This window comes from Carassius gibelio, chromosome A4, assembly GCF_023724105.1.
Source record: "Carassius gibelio isolate Cgi1373 ecotype wild population from Czech Republic chromosome A4, carGib1.2-hapl.c, whole genome shotgun sequence".
In the NCBI taxonomy this organism is placed as follows: Eukaryota; Metazoa; Chordata; class Actinopteri; order Cypriniformes; family Cyprinidae; genus Carassius; species Carassius gibelio.
The window spans coordinates 6,132,165-6,139,524 of NC_068374.1; positions in this window are offsets into that span (position 1 = coordinate 6,132,165).

Below are 7,360 nucleotides of genomic sequence, written 5' to 3' on the forward strand. Positions count from 1 at the left end.
ATTAATCTCCATGACAACACTCCATTCAAGCACCGAGCAAGACCAATTCATCCTCAGGATATAGAAGCTGTTCGTAAACATCTGAGAGAGCTTCTAGATGCCGGTGTTATTAGAGAATCCGAGTCACCATTCTCGTCACCTATAGTTGTTGTCAAGAAGAAAAATGGAGATATTAGACTATGTATTGACTATCACAAGCTCAATTTGCAGACTGTAAAGGACGTATATGCATTGCCTAACTTGGAGGAATCATTTTCTGCACTCACAGGATCCAAGTGGTTTTCGGTACTAGACCTCAAGTCGGGTTATTACCAAATAGAAGTGGATGAAGCAGATAAATCAAAAACAGCCTTTGTTACGCCTCTCGGATTCTGGGAATTTAACAGAATGCCGCAGGGAGTAACCAATGCACCTTCAACCTTCCAAAGGTTAATGGAAAAGTGTATGGGTGATCTCCATTTGGAAGAGGTTCTTGTGTTTTTGGATGATTTGATCATCTTTTCCAACACGCTTGAGGAGCACGAGAGCCATCTGCTTAGAGTGCTGAGCCGTCTACAAGAGTACGTATTGAAACTATCGCCTGAAAAGTGTAAATTCTTTCAGACATCAGTCAAATATCTAGAACACATTGTTTCTGAAAATGCTGTTGAGACCGACCCAGAGAAGGTTTCTGCACTAAAATCCTGGCCAGTTCCCACTAATCTTAAGACCTTAAGATCCTTCCTGGGATTCGCAGGTTATTACCACCGTTTCATTAAGGGGTATTCAGCCATTGCAAAGCCTCTCAACGACCTGACCCGTGGATATTCTTCCACAAGAAAGAACTTAAAACCCCTTGACTTAAAAGTCCACCAGTTTGATCCAAAGCAACCCTTTGGTTCTCGGTGGAGCCCTCCCTGTCAACTTGCTTTTACTACCTTGATTGAGAAACTTACCAGTGCACCAGTCCTGGGGTTCGCTGATCCAAAACGCCCTTACATTCTCCATACGGATGCGAGCACCATTGGATTGGGTGCAGCGCTCTATCAAGAGCAAGACTCCAATCTTAGGGCTATTGCTTTTGCAAGCCGAGGACTTTCATTAAGCGAAAGCCGTTATCCAGCTCATAAACTTGAGTTTTTAGCATTAAAGTGGAGCGTGACAGAAAAATTTCAGGACTATTTGTATGGTGCCAATTTTACTGTGGTTACCGACAGTAACCCTCTTACCTACATCCTGACATCAGCCAAGCTGGATGCAACAAGTCATCGGTGGTTGGCTGCCCTCTCCACATTTTCCTTCAAACTGCAATATAGAGCTGGACGACAGAATCTGGATGCGGATGCCCTTTCCCGTCGCCCACAGGAAGACTCGCCCTGCGGCGAATCCGATCAAGAACTCCTCAATCAGTTCACCAGACAACATCTTTCAGATCCTGGCGACCCCTCAATTCCATCTGAGGTTGTCAATGCCATTTGCCAGAGTTGCCTCATCCGAACGGAAGCAGCAAGCACTTTGATCGAGTCCCTGTCCATCATGCCTGACGTTCTTCCTGAGAGCTATACAGAAGATCCTGGCCTGTCTGTAGTTACTACTTTGTCCCATCTTGACCTCCAGGACAAACAGAGGTCTGACCCAAATCTCCGGGAAGTCATATACCAGATGGAAACAGGTGAGAAAGTTCCTCCTACTGCCAGGGTGGGCTGCCTGAGATTTCTTTGTTGCTGAGAGAGATCAACAAGCTCAAACTGGTCGAAGGTATTCTCTACAGAAAACGACAAGACAATGAACAGACTTCATATCAACTTGTCCTGCCTGAAGAACTTCGTTCCACTGTTTTGCAGAGTCTTCATGATGATATGGGTCACATGGGGATAGAGCGCACATTAGACCTCGCTCGCACCCGGTTCTATTGGCCCAAGATGTCTGCTGACGTAGAGCACAAGATAAAGACTTGTGGACGGTGAGTTCGTCGTAAAGCTCTTCCTGAGAGAGCTGCTCCTCTCATCAGTATTCAAACTTCTAGACCACTTGAACTCATCTGCATGGATTTTCTCAGCCTTGAGCCAGACGCTAGCAACACTAAAGACATCCTTGTGTTAACAGACCACTTCACCAAATTTGCCTTGGCCTTTCCAACTCCAAATCAGAAGGCTAGGACAGTGGCCAAATGTTTGTGGGACAACTTTATAGTCTATTATGGGATACCAGAACGACTTCATACAGACCAAGGGCGGGACTTCGAGTCCAAACTGATCAAGGAATTATGTGATGTGGCTGGAATCAAGAAGTGTCGGACTACACCATACCATCCGCAAGGAAATCCGGTAGAAAGATTCAACCGTACTTTGCTCAACATGTTGGGGACTCTGGAAGCAAAACAGAAAACAAAATGGAAAGACTTTGTCAAACCCTTGGTACACGCTTACAACTGTACAAGGAATGAGACCACAGGATATACACCATATGAACTGATGTTTGGACGTTCTCCCCGTCTTCCGGTCGACTTGGCTTTTGGTTTACCGCTGAGTGGGAAAAAACATCAATCTCATTCACAGTATGTCCAAAATCTAAAGTCCCGGTTGAAAGAAAGCTACGATATTGCCTCAAAGAACGCCGCCAAAGCATCTGAAAAGAACAAGGTCCGCTTTGATCAAAGAGTCATCCCTTCAAAGTTAGAGCCTGGAGACCGAGTGCTTGTGCGCAGTGTTCGAATGAGAGGTAAACACAAGCTGAGTGATAAGTGGAAGCAGGACATCTACGTTGTGGTGGATCAAGCTGGAGACCTACCAGTCTATACAGTGAAGCCAGAGTGTCGTGATGGTCCTAAACGTACGCTTCACAGAGATTTTTTCTTACCATGTGGTTTTCTCCCTGCTGTAGAAGAGCCATCCATTGAGGCCAGTCCAGTCTCAAGGCCAAGAACGCGGCAGCAGCGTGAGACGACTCCTGATTCTGAGGTCTCTGAAGAGGAAGACTCCTCACCTGAACCAACAGTTCTCGGTCTGGACCCAAATCCAATGAAGTTTTACAAAAGAGCTTCATCCCCAAGTGTTGCCAATGACTATCTTCCTCCATCAATGACATCTGTGAGTGAACCAGCCGTTGTTGATGAAGGGTCCGAGAGTGAGCACTTACCTGAAGAAGAGATGTTACCTGTGACCCCTGACCACTTACCTGAACCTGAAGAATCTGTAGTACCTGTTGAAACTGACTTATCTAAACATCCACTTCAGTCTGAACTCGAGGAAGAAGAGTCTGTCGACCTTGAGACGTCAGTCCCTAGTGTCTCTGAGCCCTTACACTTTGATTTAACCCTTGATTCTGTAGAACCAGAACCCGGTCCAAGACGTTCGGTGCGTCAACGATTACTGCCTGAAAGGTTGCAATACAGTTCACTTGGTAATCCCCTGATATCTGTGGTTCAATCTCTTTTACACAATATATCAGATGCTTTAAAACCCGCGTCTACCACTAGTTCAGTTATTCACGTGGTTTAACATGCAACGGGACGTGCATGGGTTTAAGGGGGGAGGGTGTAACCCAGGTTAAAATCTTTCAAAATATATATTAAATGTTTGTATATTGGTTCTGCTGTCCCCGTCCCTTTAAATTGCCTGTGTGGAGTACGTGCTCTGCGACTTCACGTAACCCCAGTCAATTGACTGAGCTTAGCCAATTACGCAATTGAGCACAGGTGTTTAATCAGACTGTGGCGCCTTCCTCATTCAGAGGTGTGGGGAAGCCGATCGACAGTTGTGGACAGAACAACTTAACTGGCTGCAGGGAATTCTTCACCGCCATCAGGTTATGTTTACATAGAGGAACTGGCCAGGCTCTCTCTCTCTCTCTCTGTCTAGAGATGAATGATGGCGAGCTGAATTACTATGGCTAGGAGCCTAACATCTGAGCAGCATCTACTGATACAGGTTGTCTGCAGCCTGTCTCCAACACACGTCTCCATAGACTAGCGCTTCAGTCCCACATGCACATCCTTTCCCTGGACAATAACCAATGGACTTATTAATATACATCCTCATAAAACTCTTGTGGGTTTGTCGTGTTAGTCTTCAAGAAACCAAACATCGCTGGGACAGTTTTTTCCTTTTTTTCTTTTTGCTCTTGTGTGTGGTATTTGCTGTAATTTCTGTTGGTATATCTTGAACAATAACCTCAAAGTGCACTTGATTATAATCGGTTGAACTGCAGTCTGTAAATATTTTGTGTTTTTCCTATGTTTTTCTCTTTCATTATTTTTGGTTGTAAATATTGTTTAATCACTTTAATACATGGTACCTACACCAAATTTAAAATCATGTTTCTGTGTTACTGACCACCAGCTCCTATAGCCGAATTTAGACTTCTGTGATTTAACTAGCCTATATTGTTTATTTCCATAGCTACCTATTCAATTTATTATAGCTAATATTAATTACATAATACTGGCTAGCAGGTCCCAAAGACCCGTTACATCATGTATTTTCATATCAAAATAAAAAAATATTTAACTGTGGTAAAAAAGAAAAAAAAATTCAAGGCACTTCAGTGTCTATAAATTTTTATATTTTTGAGCATTATCAAATCTGGTTGATAAAAAGTAAAGCCCAGAGGGTTTTCTTTCCAAAGACACCAAAATTACGTGTGTAACACACTGAATTAGGAAACTTACAATTCTAAGTTAGGTAGAGAACTTTCAGCCCATAATGGAGGGTTAAAGGGGTGTCTGAACTTGCAAGCACGATGTCAGACACTGTAATATGCTTTGGTCCCCTCCCTGCTTACCGTGGTGATGAGATACACAGCAGTGTAACGCAAAATTCCCAGTAGTGAGAGAAAAAAGTCAAAGCAACATTTTATATATATATATATATATATATATATATATATATATATATATATACACCGTATTTTTCGGACTATAAGTCGCACCTGAGTAAGTCGCATCCGTCCAAAAATATGTCATGATGAGGAAAAAAACATATATAAGTCGCACTGGACCATAAGTCGCATTTATTAAGAACCAAGAACCAAGAGAAAACATTACCATCTACAGCCGCGAGAGGGCGCTCCATGTTCTCAGTGTACAGTCGTGGCCAAAAGTTTTGAGAATTACATAAATATTGGAAATTGGAAAAGTTGCTGCTTAAGTTTTTATAATAGCAATTTGCATATACTCCAGAATGTTATGAAGAGTGATCAGATGAATTGCATAGTCCTTCTTTGCCATGAAAATTAACTTAATCCCAAAAAAACCTTTCCACTGCATTGCATTGCTGTCATTAAAGGACCTGCTGAGATCATTTCAGTAATTATCTTGTTAACTCAGGTGAGAATGTTGACGAGCACAAGGCTGGAGATCATTATGTCATGTGATTGGGTTAGAATGGCAGACTTGACATGTTAAAAGGAGGGTGATGCTTGAAATCATTGTTCTCCCATTGTTAACTATGGTGACATGCAAAGAAACGCGTGCAGCCATCATTGCATTGCATAAAAATGGCTTCACAGGCAAGGATATTGTGGCTACTAAGATTGCACCTAAATCAACAATTTATAGGATCATAAAGAACTTCAAGGAAAAAGGTTCAATTCTTGTAAAGAAGGCTTCAGGGCGTCCAAGAAAGTCCAGCAAGCGCCAGGATGGTCTCCTAAAGAGGATTCAGCTGCGGGATCAGAGTGCCACCAGTGCAGAGCTTGCTCAGGAATGGCAGCAGGCAGGTGTGAGCGCATCTGCACGCACAGTGAGGCCAAGACTTTTGGAAGATGGCCTGGTGTCAAGAAGGGCAGCAAAGAAGCCACTTCTCTCCAAAAAAAACATCAGGGACAGATTGATCTTCTGCAGAAAGTATAGTGAATGGACTGCTGAGGACTGGGGCAAAGTCATATTCTCCGATGAAGCCCCTTTCATCTGGAAAAAGGCTTGTCCGGAGAAGAAAAGGTGAGCGCTACCATCAGTCCTGTCATGCTAACAGTAAAGCATCCTGACACCATTCTTGTGTGGGGTTGCTTCTCATCCAAGGGAGTGGGCTCACTCACAATTCTGCCCAAAAACACAGCCATGAATAAAGAATGGTACCAAAACACCCTCCAACAGCAACTTCTTCCAACAATCCAACAACAGTTTGGTGAAGAACAATGCATTTTCCAGCACGATGGAGCACCGTGCCATAAGGCAAAAGTGATAACTAAGTGGCTCGGGGACCAGAATGTTGAAATTTTGGGTCTATGGCCTGGAAACTCCCCAGATCTTAATCCCATTGAGAACTTGTGGTCAATCCTCAGGAGGCAGGTGGACAAACAAAAACCCACTAATTCTGACAAACTCCAAGAAGTGATTATGAAAGAATGGGTTGCTATCAGTCAGAAGTTGGCAGAGAAGTTGATTGAAAGCATGCCCAGTCGAATTGCAGAGGTCCTGAAAAAGAAGGTTCAACACTGCAAATACTGACTCTTTGCATAAATGGCATGTAATTGTCGATAAAAGCCTTTGAAACGTATGAAGTGCTTGAAATTATATTTCAGTACATCACAGAAACAACTGAAACAAAGATCTAAAAGCAGTTTAACAGCAAACTTTTTGAAAACTAATATTTATGTAATTCTCAAAATTTTTGGCCACGACTGTATGCTAAATATCAGATTGATTATCCAGGTAACAAACACCAGGCATTTTAATACCTCCGATATCATACCACATATTCTCATCCTCTCATTTATTCAAGTATGAAAAGTACCTTATACACAGCAAAATAAATCTGCATCGGTGCCCTAATCACGCTTTTGGGGTTTATTTAGCTCAAATGACCAGCAGACTGCATTATATAGATTAAAGGGAACCCTGGGTATTAGGACTTGTGTACTACATGATGTCTCTTACTGAAATATGTAGTAGAAAACATGAAAAAAAAAAAAAATAATAATCCACATTGTTTTAACCACTCAATGTCATTATTTTTGGAACACTGTGTCGATGACAAATGGTTGCACTAGTGAGCTACTGGTGCCTTGATGTCTGTTATTGGCCTTACCTGTAGCCATTTCTAATCAGAGCATGACTCGGAAAATAAAATACTGATACAATGTCAACAAAACAATGGGAAGATGCCTACGAATAAATAAAACTTCCTAAAAACCTGTTAGCTCTGATGCTGAAGCTCTGATGCCGTTGACCACAGCTATTGAAAGCAATAAGGTCTAACTGCAGTCATGCACTTGAATTTTCAGGCTTGAACTCTTAGACACCTACACTTCCACAAGTGATGTCACTTGCGGCCTGTTTTATTTTCTTTGATTGCATTTATTATTTTTTAATTGATTTTCTCATTTCACAAACGAAATTACAATAACCAAGTTTCCATCCAGTTTTTTGCAATATTTTGTT